This window comes from Petaurus breviceps, unplaced genomic scaffold (genome assembly GCF_028583685.1).
Source record: "Petaurus breviceps papuanus isolate PSGF00001 unplaced genomic scaffold, PetGlider_PUasm1.0 229, whole genome shotgun sequence".
Taxonomy (NCBI): Eukaryota; Metazoa; Chordata; class Mammalia; order Diprotodontia; family Petauridae; genus Petaurus; species Petaurus breviceps.
The window spans coordinates 21,855,888-21,872,913 of NW_027185903.1; the positions used below are offsets into that span (position 1 = coordinate 21,855,888).

General features: G+C 36.8%; 1 protein-coding gene and 1 long non-coding RNA gene across 7 annotated transcripts in view; one reads left to right on the forward strand and one right to left on the reverse strand.

Moving 5' to 3' along the window:
- Window positions 1–4,779, forward strand: part of LOC138167458 (uncharacterized) — a 121,797-nt gene extending 117,018 nt beyond the window's left edge. Inside the window, exon 3 of the long non-coding RNA XR_011169888.1 lies at window positions 4,371–4,779. This is a non-coding gene — a long non-coding RNA (uncharacterized lncRNA). The remainder of the gene's footprint in view (window positions 1–4,370) is intronic.
- The window catches only part of PDE4D (phosphodiesterase 4D), a 1,918,796-nt gene that overhangs the window by 1,306,177 nt on the left and 595,593 nt on the right, over window positions 1–17,026 (reverse strand). The gene's annotated exons all lie outside the window — the stretch shown is intronic.

Genomic DNA, 17,026 nt, shown 5'->3' on the forward strand with positions numbered 1-17,026 from the left:
AAGAAAGAAAGAAAGAAAGAAAGAAAGAAAGAAAGAAAGAAAGAAAGGAAGGAAGGAAGGAAGGAAGGAAGGAAGAAGGAAGAAAATAAAAAATGAAAAGGGTGAATCTACCTTCAATGAAGAGGAAATTAAAACAATAATTAGGAATTATTTTTCCCAATTGTAGGCACATAATTTTGACAGTCTTAGGGAAATGGATGAATATTCACAAAAATATAAGCTTCGCAGATTAATTGAAGAGGAAGTAAATTACTTAAATAACCCCATCTCAGAAAAAGAAATTGAACAAGCCATCAGTGAACTCCCTAGGAAAAAATTTCCAGTGCCAGATGGGTTTACTAGTGAATTCTATCAAACATTTAAAGAACAATTGATTCTAATACCCTACAAACTATTTGGGAAAATTAGTGAAGAAGGAGTCCTATCAAATTATTTTTATGGCACAAACATGGTACTGATACCTAAATCAGGAAGAGATAAAATGGAAAAAGGAAATTATAGACCAATTTCCCTCATGAATATAGATGCAAAAATTTTAAATAAAATATTAGAAAAAAAACTACAGCAACTTATCACAAGAATAATACATTTTGATCAGGTAGGATTTATTCCAGAAATGCAAGCGTGGTTTAATATTAGGAAAAACATCAGTATAATTGATCGTATCAAACCAGCAGAAACCACATGATTATCTCGATCGAAGCAGAAAAGGCTTTTGACAAAGTACAGCATCCATTCCTATTAAAAACACTAGAAAGTATAGGAATAAATGGAGCCTTCCTCAAAGTAATAAGTAGAAGCTATTTAAAGCCATCAGCAAGTATTATATGGAATGGGGATAAGCTAGAAACATTTCCAATAAGATCAGGGGTGAAACAAGGGTGTCCACTGTCACCCCTCTTATTCAACCTGGTACTAGAAATGTTAGCAGTAGCAATTAGAGAAGAAAAAGGAATCAAAGGAATCAAATTAGGCAAAAAAGTGACCAAGTTATCACTCCTTGCAGATGATATGATGATATACTTAGAATAAAGTAAAAAACTACTTGAGACAATAAATAAATTTGACAAAGTTGCAGGATATAAATTAAACCCACATAAATTCTCAGCATTTCTGTATATTTCTAATGAAATCCAATAGCAAGAGATAGAAAGGGAAATCCCATTGAAAGTTACTGTAGACATCATAAATATTTGGGAATCTACCTGCCAAAACAAACCCAGGACCTATATGACCACAACTACAAAACACTTTTCACATAAATAAAGTCACATCTAGCTAATTGGAAAAACATCAATTGCTCATGTCTGGTTTGAGCTAATATAATGAAAATGACAATTTTACCTAAATTAAATTATAAATTTATTGCCATATAAATCAATTTACCAAAATATTACTTTATAGAACTAGAAAAAATAGTAACAAAATTCATTTGGAAGATCAAAAAGTTCAGAATATCAAGGGAATTAATGAAAAGAAATGCTAGAGAAGGTGGCCTAGCTCTACCAGATTTTATTCTGTATTATAAAGGAGCGTTATCAAAATTACTTGGCACTGGCTGAGGAATAGAGCAGTGGATCAATGGAATAGATTGGGTACAGGAGACTCAGCAGTCAATGACTATAATAATCTACTCTTTGATAAACCCAAAGACCCCAGTTGACAAAAATTGCTGGGAAACCTTGAATATAGTGTGGAAGATAAAGAAAGAGGGGAACTGTATGGGATTTGGTGTGTGGTTTCTCAGACGGTTCACTAGAGTATTAGAAGCCTCACGCCTAAGTTTCGTTTTCCTGTGATCTCCAAAGCAGGGTGGTGTTTCTCCTCCCCACCAAGCTAAGTAGAAGTGGAGAACCTCAGTGAAGGGGGAAAAGTGAAAGTGACAGATCCAAAGCTCCGTGGATGGTGAGTTGATTGAGCTCAGCAGTCAGAGAACTACACTGGTGTAGCCCATAGGTAAGATTAGCAAGCCAACCTCAAGAGTCTGGGAGCTCATTGGCTGAGTCAAGCAAGACCCGAGAGGAAGAGCCTCTCAAATTTGTGTAGAGAGAAGGACTGCATGCTCCAAGGGAAAGGACTCATTGAGAGCGCTGCCAGGTGACTGCAGGCAGGCGGGCAACCTCCTGCTCCAGAGGAAGGGCCTCTCCCACGAGAATGGGGAAAGCACAGTCCAAGCCTGAAAAGAAATCAGAGCAGTGTCCAGAAGTGCCGGCTAATAGTCCCTTGGGAAATAGGTTACAGAATTGGGATGAGCTGCCAAAATATAAAGGGAAGGATAAGAAAAAAATGATCAAGTGAAACTGGCTTGTATATTTGTTCTTTGTGTTTCTCTCTAAGGTGTCTGTCTGTGTAATTAACAGCCTCTGTGTGTTCAAGGGCAGGAAGAAAGGATGGGCTAGTTTCCCCCTACACCTGTGGATCTGTGCCTAGGTTATCTTAAAGTAAGTCTTACCTGGCCTCCATTAGCATCTATCTGGAGGCCAAGCAAATATGTGATTTGTGCCGAGGATTTCTGACAGTCCTCTGTGAGTTTTTGGAACTTTCCTGTAAGTTTCTCTATTTGTTCTGTTTTTGTGTTGCTGTGTGAATGAGTGTGAGTGAGTAATCTAACACCCTGTAAGGTTTAAACTGCAGCTGGACTGCTGGACATTTCTTTGGAATGCTGTTATCTCTTTCCTTCTTCCTCTCTTCTCCCACTGCTGAATGCAGGCTGGAGAGGGAGAAAAAGAGAGGCAAATATTGTCTTGTTTAGGTTACATGATTAAATAGTGTAGTCAAATAGTGTAGGAGAAGTGTGAGGTCAGAATTAGAAAGAAATATGGTATGTGTAGTTTTAAAGGGGCTTTAATCAAAGTCCAACAGAAGGATGTGTAGACAGTAGGAAAAGCAAGAAAGTTTAAGCATGTAGCAAAGGAAGGAGCATCAGTAAGAAGTTAAGATAGGTATAAGTTATTTTCTATTGGAAAGTGTGAACAGAAGTTTTAAGATTTTTAAAAGTTTGAAAATGTCCTCTTCTTCATTCCATTCTGGCCAAGTGGAGTGTGGAGAAGGCAATAAGAAAGGGAGGGAATTTTCTCCCCTCAGACCAAAGAGGCAGGCAGATGAACATTTAACTATTTCCTGCCTCATCTAAAAGAGGAAAGTTTTGTGTATCAAAACACAACTGAAAGGCAACTGAATACATTCTGGTCATTTTTGAAGAGTGTCACTCTTGATTCAATGCTAAAGATAAATAGTATTTGGAACTGAGGCAAATTAGGAAAATACATAGATCTGTAAAAGAGACACCTCGGAGGTGAAGCTTTGAGCTCTCCAGTACAGAAGGGGACACCAAGGTCCCACTCACTTGACTGGCAGATTCAAAGCTCTCACTTTCAAAGAAGTTCTAAGGAGTGGACACATAAGTGAAATTTATGGGAGTAAAAGTTAGAACAGCTAAAAACATTTGAGCAGATTTTGTTAAAGCCTCACCCGCCAAATCAGATTAAGGAAAGAGAGTGCTGAAGAATAGTAGGGAATTTGAGTTACTCTCCCCCACTTGAAAGCTATATCAAGGGGCCCTACTGGTAACAGCCCTGGGCTCCTGGGTACCCTAAAGTCCCCACCTCTAGGCATGCAGATGACCCTCTCTCCTTTCAAACCCTTGGGTCCACAACCAGACTCTGCAACTGTAGGGAGAGGAGAAAAGCCTCTGCACTTGGTAAGGCTAATTTTCTATCAGTAATTTTTGTAATGCTATGATTTGGAAATGCAATTAATGTCATTGTGTTGTTATGGTATCTCTAGATTGTAAAATCATTTTATACTATAAAAATTGAGTGACCACTGTAAGCCAGAAATGGTGTTAGATAAAGCAGTTTTCAATCTGAATTTTGTTGAAACTAAAAGATGGGAAAAAAAAGTTGTGTAAAACCAGCTATGTTACTTTATCAATTCTGTTAACCCTATCTTATAATGTTTATTTCATGTGAATTGGATTTTTTTTTATGTTATAAAATCTGATAATTTAAAACTGCTACATTTGGGATACAAATAGATAATAATAATATTAAACTTTTTGGAAGATATGAATGTGAATGGGTAATTGGAATAGTAAAAAAAGAAAGAAATTTGTGGATATATATTTACTTTCTGAGGACCAAGTGTATTAGAACTTAGAAATATATAGTTACGTGATCAAAAGGTACAAATTGTTATTTTGCATTAAAAAAGTGATTCACTGTATGTTCCCTTATAACCAGAATGATTTGATGAAACTGTGGGAATTTGTTTTAATGCTAAAAATTAAAATTGTTAACTGATTACTGTATGTGGAAAGAGGGAGACTGGATGAAAATTTTATTTTGACTAGTTCTGCACATTCAGAACAGTCCTTCTGCTACTGTATGATGTTGTAAAACTGCCAAAGCCCCAAAGAAATTATCTGTATTAGGCAAGGTCATTCAGCCTGGGAAAGTGAGCTTGTTTTAGCTGTGAAGCTCCTAAACAATAAACTTGACTTGCTGAGAAGTAGCAAGTCTATGTACAAAAGATTAAAAAGGATCTCTAACAATTGTCTTTACCAGGATGAGTTAAAAAAATTGTGAAAGGAAAGCTGAATAATCTGGATAATGGATTTGAAAGATTTGGAAGGATGAATAAAGGTTTGATTAGAAATATGGAAGGCAGATAAGAAGGTTTGGGGACAAATGGGGATTTCCAAGCTCCTCCTGTCTCTATATAGTGGTCTGGATACCTTTGTATCAGATGGTTTAAGTATGTAGAGAAGAGTGTGAGGAAGTATTTAGGAAGGCAGAAAGATTTGTAACTTGATTTTATAATTAATAGCTCAATCATATTTGAGAAGAAAAGGAAATAAGGATACAAATGCAATATTGAATCATTATCCCATGGACTGAGATTGGGATTATAAAGTTACTGTAGAAAAGTTATATCTATGTATATGTGTGGAATGGGGTCCCAGTGTATTTCAAAGTGTAATTGGGTATTAATGCAATTGACTGAATTAATTGTTGGGATTAAATCAGAAACAATTTTAGTTGAGAGAAAAGAAATTTTGTGTGAGCTGAAACTAAGCATAGTTTATAAGAAGATAGGGAAGCTTAGGAAGTAGATGCAAATCTATTAGAGCAATAATCTATAATCCTGATGGGAGATTTGATTTTTATGAACAAGAATAAATATAGAAATGAATACAGGTTATTTGAAGCTCACTTTAGAGATGTTCCTTAACCAATGTGAGATTATAATCATATCTTAGACTGATTGTTGGAGCTTGTTATTTAAGATTTGATGGGACTGTTAACTGACTATTCCTCTGAGTCTAACTACAGGTATGAATATTAAGAAAGGCTATCCAGGCTATCTGAGCCACCAATCCATGATGCCAGACTCTATGAGTAACAGGTATGGAAGGCCTGTGAAGTACGGGTATGGAAGGTTGGGAGAACAACTGTTCTGCATGAACTCAGGTAGGATTCTCCTGAGTCAACCTCCCAGTGACACCTGGAAGACTCTGAGCTTGGCTCAATGCAGATGGCAGCTTAGTATACATTTTCCCTAAAATCGACACTCTGAATTTGGGGAAATATGGCCCCCTGATTACAGTTTTGTCCCTATTCTTGGTGGCAAGTTGCAATAATCAAAAGTTTTGAAAACACAACAACAAATATATTAAATACTCGATTGTGGAACATCTTAAGTTACTCTAAGATAAAGGCTTTGGGCTTAGGATTTAGCATAGGTATTCCTGTATAAGTCAGGGTCCTTTAGTTCTTTGTAATAATGTGAGGCCAAGTAGGTCAAGGGTTTGTGAGAATATTATTCTGTTATTTAGTTAGTATCATACTTGTCTCAGCTTTCTCATAATTAGTCAATGTTAAAAGGAGGATAGATTTTGTACTTAGTAAATATTTTAATTGTTGTAACTGTAAGTATAATGTAAATCCCCTAGTGAAATCTCATCCTCCTGGTGGAGGAATTAATAATGGATTAATGCAAAAATATAAGAAACTGGTATTAATGTGTGATCATGACAATTGACCAAGACTCCAATTTTAATTTTGTAAGAATGATAAGGGTTCAGGACGGGTAATTTAAATTGGTTCCAAGGTTCCTTTTATAGGAAAGTGAATGAAAGAAAGCAGAAGAGAAAGAGGCTGGAATGCGATGCTGAGGATGGATGGATGGAAAACAACCAGAAGACTTCCTTCAGATGGTGTAACCCCTGCCAATGTTAAAAGAGACTTTTGGGCTTTGGACGGGACAATTGTTTGTTAGTTATATTAATTCCTGTATGTATTCCATGCATGATCAAACTAGTCTCAAACATTGTTCAAGATGCTATTGCTAAAATGATAAGATTAGACACAAAACCTCTGGAAGGGGTCAGGTTGATGGTGTTACAGAATAAAGGATGGGTACCTGTACCCATAATTACTCAAGATGAAGAAAAACCAACCAGAAACTTAGAAAGCCAATGTGATGCCATTCTCAAGATGTTTGAAGAAAAAGAGTGTGAGAGAATGTTAAATTGTTTTAGTGAGAAACCACAATAGGATAAAGAAAGGGGGGAACTGTATGGGATTTGGTGTGTGGTTTCTCAGGCAGGTCACTAGAGTATTAGAAGCCTCAGGCCTAAGTTTTGTTTTTTCTAGAAATCACATGATATAAGAAAAATGGAACTTAAGATATCCTCCTGCATAAGCTGTTTTCATCTTTACCTCTAGTCAGCCCACCATCACCCCATGTACCATATTAGGAAAAGTAACTGCAAGAGCCAATCCTAAGTAAAGCTTTGCATAGATAGTAGCGTACGGGAGGGGTGAGTGGTCTTATGCTTATTTTACCCTGTTTTTGCTTCTGTACCTCAGCCTCCTCTCTCCGGGACTGGACTGCCTGCTTCTCATGAGATTCTAATAAAACATTCTACTTTCATTTTGAGGTCTCAGAGTAGTCAATTTGGGTTAGGGTCTTCGTATCCCATACAAATATAATAACAATGTAAATATTACCTAAATTTACCTATTCAGTGTCATATTAATTTAGTTATCAAACAATTATTTAATAGAAAAAATAATGATATAATTTATCTGAAAGGACAAAAGGTCAAGAATCTCAAGGAAAATAATGAGAAAAGAAGTGTGAAACAAAGGGGTCAGGCAGCAGCAGATCTCAAGCCCTACAACAAAGTAGTAATCATCAAAATTATTTGGTAATCACTTAAAAATGAAGATGTTAATCAATAGAACTATTAAAGTAAAGAACACACGGAAGCAAATTTTTCTAGTAGCATAGGGTATGATAAACCCAAAGATCCCAGCTGCTGGGGTTAGAACTAATTATCTGACAAAACCTATTATGAAAACTGGAGAGCAGTCTGGCAGAAATTAGATTTATACTGACACCTTACACCATATAGCCAGTTCCAAATGGATACCTGACTTAGATATAAAAAGGTCACATTATAAACAAATGAGAGGCACAAAGAAGGAATTACTTTCCAGACTTATGGATGGGGGAAGAGTTTGTGACTAAACAAGGGATGATTGTAGAAGCTAAAAACAAACAATTTTACCACATAAAATTTTGTTAAAAGTTTTTGCACAAATTTAATGAAATAAATATTAGAAAGGAAATAAGTAACTGGGGAAAATCTCTGTAGCAAATTTCTCTTATGAAGGTCTCTTTCCTAAGATAAATTTAAAAAAGCTGACTCAAATTTACATTATAAAATAAGAGTAGGAGGCATTCCTCAATTAATGAATGATCCAAGAACATAAATAGGCTGTCCCTAACTATATCAGAAATATTCCAAATCACTAATGAGATAACATGCAAATTAAAACAGCTTCAAGGCTTAATCTTTTAACTAGCAGGTTAGCAAAACTGATACACCAACACCTCCCCCCCCCCCAAAAAAAAGGGAGAAATGCCAAATATCAGAGTGGGTTTGGAAACACAGGCACATTGATATTGACACACAATTTCACATTGACCTGTGAAATGATTCACCCATTCTGGAAAGCAATTTGGAACTGTGCCCCAAAAGATAAAAATCACAAAGAGATCAAAGAGGGAAAGTGCAAAAATACTTAAAGCAGATTTTTTTTTACATGAAAGAACTGGAAACTTTGATGGGAGATGAGCAGTGTTTTCTTGCAGAAAGCAGGATTTTCACTAGAACTGGAAGGAAACCAGGGAAGGAGGAGATGGAGGTGAGGAGGAAGAGAATTCCAGGCATGGAGCTTAACCAGTGAAAAGGCCCAGAATCAAGAGATGAAGTGTCTAATATAGGAACTGCAAAGAAGCCAGAGTCATTAGATTGTTGAAGATGGAAGGAGGAAAAAGATGTAAGAGGCCTAGAAGGTTAGAAAAGGGCCAAGTTATGAAGAGCTTTAAAATCCAAAGGATTTTATATTTGATCCTGGGGGTAATAAAGTGCCACTGTAGTTTATTTACTAGGGGGATGAATTGACAAGACTTGCACTTTAGGAAGAGCTCTTTGATTACTGAGTAGAGGATAAAATGGAGTGGGTTGAGGGTGTCATAATACTAACAGGTGGCATGACACCTGAGATGCCAGGTGGACATCCAAAGTGCTCCTCAGATATCAGGAGAAAGTAAGGCAGGTGTTTGGCATATTGGGGAGAGTCTGTATTGAACATATAGGAGGACATGGACAAGAGCCATGGGGTATGGGCAGGCAGTGAGGAATTGTTATCTTCTTCATAGGAGGGAATATCCAAATTGATGAGAACATCCATGCTTCTGAGTCTTTGAATATGCTCCTTCCCCTAATCACAGCCATAAGTCTTTAGGAAAAGGTTAAACTATACTGTGTATACTCTTTATGAAGTCAGAAAGTTTTAGCAAGATGTAGTAAGATTGTCAAATCAAATTTTAAACAAAGCTCTGATATTGACAATATGGGCAAAATGAGTTTCCCTGCATAGAAACTTCAAACGTCTAATATGTTTTCCAAGCCTCACTCTCCCCACCACAACCAAATAATAATAATAACAGTAGAACTGTGGCATGCTGCTGAATAACCCTGAGATGAGAGCCCAGTGTGCACCTGTGAAAGAACAGCAGCCTTTCATTACAGAGATCGATTTCAGGTTTTAAGCTTCCAAAAGATAATTATTAGGAGCCAGAATGAGAGAGGGAAAAAAAAAAAAACAAACACATCACAATAGACTATAGAATGTTCTCTTGTGCCTTCCAAAAAGTCACGTGTTGATGTTCTCCTTTCTTTCCTCAATTGCTTCTCCTCCCTCCTGGCCTTGAGGACTTGCTTGCTCGTCTTTTCCTGACCTCCACCGACTATGAGTTTCTTCAGAGTAAAGATTCTGACTCCCGATGTTTAGTGGCAGAATTCTAACACCTGAAAAAATTACACCCTTTTTTCTTGCATCCTCCAAAGTCTGTGCCAACTTGTCTTGACTCTACCCCCTTCTCTTGCTTTATTTGGATTTAATTTCATTTGAATCCGTCATTTTTTTTAGAAGGGATAACATCAAATTAGCAAAACTAATTGTTCAGCTAGACACAGACCTGCTGCTATTTCGTATACTTGGAGATCAGGAAAGTCTTTCTAAAAGTCAGCCTCAATCCAGCCAATTGCATTTTAAAATATAATTTTTTGTTCTGGTATCACTAAAGACAGAAGGAATCTGATCACCCTGGAAGACTATCATGCCTCAACTCTTCTCATCCACCCCCTCCCCTTTGCTGCTTCCCATTTTGTCACGTGCATCACTCAGTAAAACCTAATAAACACTTGTAGTTATCCTGACTTAGTTGACTGATTCTGCTTATGTCCGAGGATACAAAGCCCACAGTGTATACAAGGTAGTCAGGATTTCACCTGGTAGAGAGAGTCTTCAGGAAGTCAGTGATTCCAAAAAGCAGGGCTGCCCTGTAACTGTCTTCATATGGGCTCCTCCTTATTTTTAGGGCAAATAAACTGGATTCTTGTTGCCTCATAGGGGATACTTCCTAAACCTCCCATTGTCATTACTGTTCTCCCCTGGATTATCTGTAGTTTGTAAATTTCACACCTCATCAGGATCAAACAATGAAGCCTACTCTGGATGTATTCATCCAGAATGGACTGCCCAGAACAAAAGGCAACTTTCCAGCTCTCTCAACCCTCCCTACCATCTCCCCAAATCTCCCTTTCAGTAGGGTTAAAATCTACCTAGCTATTAGACAAATGTCTACCTTGCCCCGATGGGGGGAAAGGAGAGGGAGGGAACATTTAATCTTGTGCCTGAAGATAGAAGAGGAAACTGAGGCTCAGAACAGCTCCAGGTCACAAGCAGCAGAGGTAGGAAATAAACCAGTCTTCTGACTCTCTAACTCATTTTTCATTCCACTTTGCCTAAGCAACGATATTCTTGCACCAAGCTTTTAAAGGGGTTATCCCCCTCTACTCCCTTCCCCCACCAAGTCCTAATTTGGTAAAACTACTACATGCTTGAAAAGCTTGAAGTTACATATGGATGACTCAAGGGGAGGTCGGGTTTTGTGAACTCATTAAATTGGAACAATCACGTGCGGTGCTGACATGGAACTTTGAGGTTTGGAAAGCCCTGTTCACACTGTCTCTGTTGATCCTTATGACACATCAATGAGGCAGGAATTAAGAGTATTACTGACCCTGTTTTACAAATTAGGAAACTAGGGTTCAGCAAGGTCAAGTAGGTTGTTGATAGTCAAAGAACTATTAATTATGCCAGGTAGGATTCAAACTCAGGTCTTTCCAGCCACTGAGTTACGCACTCTTGCCATTATTTCACAGCATATCTCTATGGACAGTCAATCTGGAAAATTCAGGCCAATATAGCTAGTATATTTGTATCTATATCTATTTATATTCATCTATATGGAGAATAGATGGATCAAATAAGATAACAATTACAGAAGATTTTGCCAAACTTAGAGTTGGCAGACTTTATCCATAAGGTTTATCTTATAGATATTCTATAGAGGGATATGGACAGAAAAGGTTTATCTTATAGTCTTCCAACTTTAAGCTTGGCAAAGCCCTTCATAAGTATTATCTTATTTGATCCCCCAAATACCCTGAAAGATGGGTGCTATTATTATCCCTTTTATACAGATAAGGAAACTGAGGCAGACAGAGGTTAAATGACTGGCCCAGAATCACATAGCTAATAAGTATTTGAGGCAACACTTGGATTCAGATCTTGCAACTCCAAGTTAAGCACTCTACCCACTGGGCCTCACAGCTGTCACTATCTTAATTTTGGAACCTGAAATAATCTAACTTTGATACCAATATGGTTCATACTAATCAGAAAAATATCAACATTCCTCTCATTTTGTGCAAGTCAGTTTTCTGTAATTAGACCAAAATATTGCAAAACTTTTCCCCCTCTTATTAAATTAGTCACATATTTCATGACCAAAACTTAATTTACTTGAACATTATTTTAGTTTGTTCTTTTTCTCGACCTCATTTGCAATAGTCTATGCTGGTAAGCATCATAATTTCCTACTTTCCTAAGTCACAGGACTTAGGAATCTCAGAGTAGATTGTTGCAGACAAGATTGGATAAAAGAACAAACTTAAACAATTCTGAAAGGCTTGACTGGGGCCATTTAAAGGTCAGCCATCAGTCTGTTATCAGTCAGTTCTCTCTGGATCTCACTCTAGGCCTGGTCCACTTCTCTTTCCAATCACTCATTTCCTAGATGGCACCTTTTACACCAAACAGAGTAGGTACTCGATAAATGTCTATAGCCAGTTGGTTATAATAGTAACATAACTATAGATAATGCCTCCTTAGTTTCCTCCATATCAATTTGAGGTCTTAACAGAGGGATTTTCAAAAGGAGAGTCAGAAATAAAGAAATAGCTTGTCTTAGAAGAACATTTTATTTGAATTACATACCACATTGGGATTTTCCGAATTCTCTGTTAATAATAATTTAATAAAATAATAATTTATATAATGTTCCAACTTATAATGCCTTCACATACATAAAAATCATTTCATTTCATTCTCACAATTCTCAGATAATGTGGATACTTTCTATTGTTTACAATTGAGAAATGTGAGAAACAGAGAAATTAGATGACAGAAGGTAGGCATTGAATCCAGGTATTCTGGTCACACATGAAATGCTATTTTTATTGGTTTTATTATTACAGTTATTCCATTTCTACAGTCTGTATCTTATAAACATATAATTATTTACATGTTATTTCCCCCAATGAGAATATGAGCTTTTCAAGCACAGGGCCTGCTTTTGCCTTTCTTTGTATCATTAGCCCTTATAACTGTGTCTGGTACTTAATAAGTGTTTAATAAATGCCTGTTGACTTAATGAACATATTGCACACTTTATAACAATAATCTATTATACAGTGAACACATGAATACAAGAAATACAATATCTGAGATATTAGAATGCATGGGGCATAAAAGTCATAAGATTTCTCTTTGTTTCTACCAAAAAAAAAATGTGTTTTCAAATACACATTATTTCCTTTTCATCTGGCATTTTCTGGAAAAAAACACTTGCATGCTAAGTGTGAAGGACACACCCTCACTTTAACTGCCCTACAATTTGTTAGTTCAGCCAGGCATTGCTACTATTCTCCCAATAGATGTCTCAGCGTAGAGTGATCCTACTGGCAAATGAGAATTCCCAGCATAACATGCCAAACAGCAATGGATTTGATGCACACCAGGTCACTTATCTCTGGGGACAGCCAGGGGAGGAAAAGGTGGAACTACAGACTGAATTATCAATCTGAAGAAAAGAAATGTCTCCAAAATAGAGAGTCATTAACTCTTCTGTATGTATTTGGACCCAACCCAGTCTTAAAAAAAATACCAAGGGACTCAGGGTCCTTGTGTATTTATTTCAGACATACTTCTGTGTTACATCTAAAAGCAACAAGCTGGTGCTCAGTGACAAGTCACACACTTCATTTAAAGTGATACTGTTCTGGTGATGCAGCACAAATGAATCCAGATGGTCTATTATCCTTGTGATCACTAAGGGCATGTTTGTGCAACTGAAGAATGTGGGGACCCAAATGATTTCATTCATATGGATATATAGTGCACATAAAATGCATTTATGAAATGAATGAATGGATGGGACAAGACCAAACTGTTAGGATGAATGGATGGACTTGTGGATATAGCCCAAAAGGTACAGATTAGTTCCAGTCCCCACAAGTAATAATGTTAAAACATGTACTTGGCTGGCTTTAGCATTCATATCACCTGCCTCAGTCTCACTCTGAAAAGGTGATCAGATGTACTCTTTTATCTAGATGGAATCCTATTGTTACTAATTCATATTAATACTATTTCAATACTTTACAGATTTAACAATGTGGGTTCTCTCTCCACACATTACAATTTTTCTGTACCTGGGGAGACCATTGTCATGGGTGTTGTTTTGGCTAAAAGAAATAAAAAATTGTTCCCTAATGACATGTCTTTGAAAAAGAAAACAAAGAAACAAACAAAATAAAACAATAGAGTAAAAAAAGTATGTTTCAATCTGTATTAAAAATTCATTAAATTTCTCTGTCTGGAGGTGGATAGCATTTTCATCATGCATCTTTTGAACTATTTTGGGTCATTGTCTTGATCAGAGTAGCGCAGTCATTCACAGCTGATCATCATAAAATATAATTGTTAATGTATACAATATTCCCCTGGTTCTGCTTGCTTTATTTTACACAAGTTTGTATAAGTCTTCCCAGGTTTTTCTGAACCTATCCTGCTTATAATTTCTTATAGTAGAAACTATATCACAATCATATACCACCAATTGTTCAGCCATTTCCCAATTAATGGGCATCTCCTCTATTTCCAGTTCTAAAGATTTTTGTACAAATAGGTCCTTTTCCTTTTTTCTTTGACCTCTTTGGGAAACATATGTACTAGGCATTGCTGGGTCAAAGTCTGTAGGCACAGTTTATGATTGTTCTCTAGAATGGTCAGATTACTTCACAACACCACCAAAAGTGCATTAGTGTCCCAATTTTTCCACATCCCCTCTAGTAGTTGTCATTTTCCTTTTCTATAATTCTAGGCAACCTGATAGGAATGAGGTAGTATCTCAGAGTAGTTTTAATTTGCATTTCTTTAATCAGTGATTTAGAGCATTTCTTTACAAGACTATATAAAGCTTTGATTTCTACTTCTAAAAGCGGTTTATATCCTTTGACTATCAACTGGGAAATGTTTTATATTTTTTTATAAATTTGACTCAGTTCTCTATATATTTGAGAAATGAAGCCTTTATTAGAGAGATTTGCTATAGAATTCCCCCTCCCCCCCCCAGTTTTCTGTTTTCCTTCTAATTTTGGCTGAATTAGTTTTATTTGTGCAAAACCTTTTTAATTTCATGTAATCAAAATGATCCATTTTACATTCTATGGTCCTCTCTAGTTTGGTTATAAACTTTTTCCTTATTCATAGATCTCACATGTACATTTTACCCCTAATTTACTTATGATATCACACTTCATATCTAAATTATTTATTTATTTTGACCTTATCTTGGTATAAAGTTGGGTGGGTAGAGAGGGATAAAGATCTCTCTCCTCACCAGAGGTCTCAAGCCAACTCCTGATTCAGTAGCAGCTGGGCAGCCCCTCTTCTTCTTTCATTGGAGTGTTTTTGTTTGCTTTTTGTTGATAGGATAGGAGGCTCTATATTTTGGTGAGCTCAGAGCTGAGGAGCAGGAGCAGAAAGACAGCACAATGGTGCACAGTAAAGTTAACTGGGGTTTCTTTTGTTTGTTTGTTTGTTTTTGTTTTTGTTTTTTGGAATGTGGATTTCTTTCAGGATTCTTCAGATAAAGTCAAATTTGCATAATGCAAATTTATGTAAAGTGAGAACTGTCTGTATAGACAATGGAGTTGACAAACAGCATCTGATCCTGTGTCCAGTGCTAGCACAGGGTTCCCTTGTAATTTATTTCTGATCAGTTCCTAGGTCCTCTAATAGTTTCTGGCTTTAGAATTCCTGAAGCTGATACTTCTGTACCCACCAACTAGTCCCACCACTGGTGTTTTACCCACATAGATTGTGGGTCAGCCTCTTTCCTTGTACACACAGATCACTCTTTCTGACCTTGAACTGCCAATGCAATATTTACAGCACCATTTACAATCACAACCATGACTATAAATATTCCCACATAGTACTTGATCACAAAATATAACAAACTCCATATAGAGGACAGAAGCAAAACATTTATTCAGACACCAGAAAACCAAATCCCAAAACCAGTAAGCCCATTCCATCATAGTAGCAAAGAAGTTAATAAGCCATAACAACACAGAGAGCCACAACATCCTTTAGCCTTCCCATAAACTAACAGAAGCCTAGCTATCCCAGCAGGTGGCAAAAAACCAACTTTTACTCATGAGTCTATCTCCTTTCCTGAGTATCCTCTCTTTCCCACTGTCTCTCTGGCTCTGACTCCCAGCTTCCTGTGGGCTCTGCTCCACCCTTCAGCAAACTCCTCCTACCACAGGCTCCATGTGATTACATTTAGTTTATTAGGGGGTAGAGTTTATTTTCAAAGCAGGGAAGGTCGTTAAATTCCCCTAGGCTTATTAAGGGGCAGGGAAGATCTTCAAATTCCCATTACCATTACATTGTCTTGGGCTGGAAGAATGTCACAATGATCTTTTATTAGCTCTGCCATTCCAGAATTTTATCTGAGGTGCTCTTTTAATGTTATTTGGAGGGGAATGTTGGGAGAACTCTGCTGAGTACTTTCTCTGCTCCACTCTGGCAGGGGCACATTTCTGCAAGCTCCAAGTCAAATCAGTTCCCTTATGCCCCTATGAAACTTTGTGGACTTTTTGTAACTGTAACTTTACTGAGCTATTCAGAATTCTTAGTTCACTGGCACAGGAGAATACAGACATTTCTGTACCCTGATTAAACTTTAGGATAATGTATAACCCCTAAAGGTATTTTTATTGGCCTCCCTTTACAATTGTTCACTATTTCACACATGTTCCAGATGAAAATTAATACTATTATTATGGATAGAATTATTTCTTAGTCACTAACATGCAAATTTCTCAATGAAAATACTTTTTTTCCCTTTGTACAAATATACAAGACATAATACTGGAATAGTATGTGCTCAGCAACTTTCCTTTCCTCTCAGCAGGATATTAAACCAGTACCAATAATAGGGCATTCTTCTCTTTCATTAAAAACCACCAAATTACTCCACAACTTAAACATCTTCATAATTTCATTTCAACAGCAACTTCAAAATAGCCCACACCTGACTGTTTAAATAATGAATATAATGGATAATTTTAGACTCAGATCAAATGGCTATAGTTTCAGGACATCATGAACCAGGAGGCCTCATGGTTAAGTTAGTTACATTGGACCACCATTCAACTTGTAATGATACAATCTATGAACCTGGAGTATTTATGAACCAGAAATCAGGATATCTTGACAGCTAAAGTCCTAAATGAGGACATTTTATGAACCAGTTTGTTGGCATTCCCATAAGGTAGCAAGAGTTATTAAGCCTATAGGACTCTCTTAAAAGCTTTTACAATAAAGGGAATTTTCCATAAGAATGGAAAATATCATAATGGTCTGGAAAAATGGATCAAAAGGTATTGTAAGGACAGTCAATGGTTTATAAAGTAAATGGTTTGCAGTGACTCTAACTGCTGCATAAATATAGTCATCATCATTGCTGACTAAAGCTTTGGGTACCAGGGAGCAGGGGCAAGAGCTACCATTCCCCAAAAGACACAATTACAAAAATGAAGCATTTTATGAACCTCTCCCATTTCCTCCAGCAGAGCATTTTCATCACCTACACAAGAGGTAGAGCTAAAAATCTGTTAGAAAGTGACTCACAATGACTATGCACACCCCCTCACATATAGATGTAAATGTATTGTATATGTACATACATATTCAATATACATACATTCTCATTCTCTCTCTCTCTCTCTCTCTCTCTCTCTCTCTCT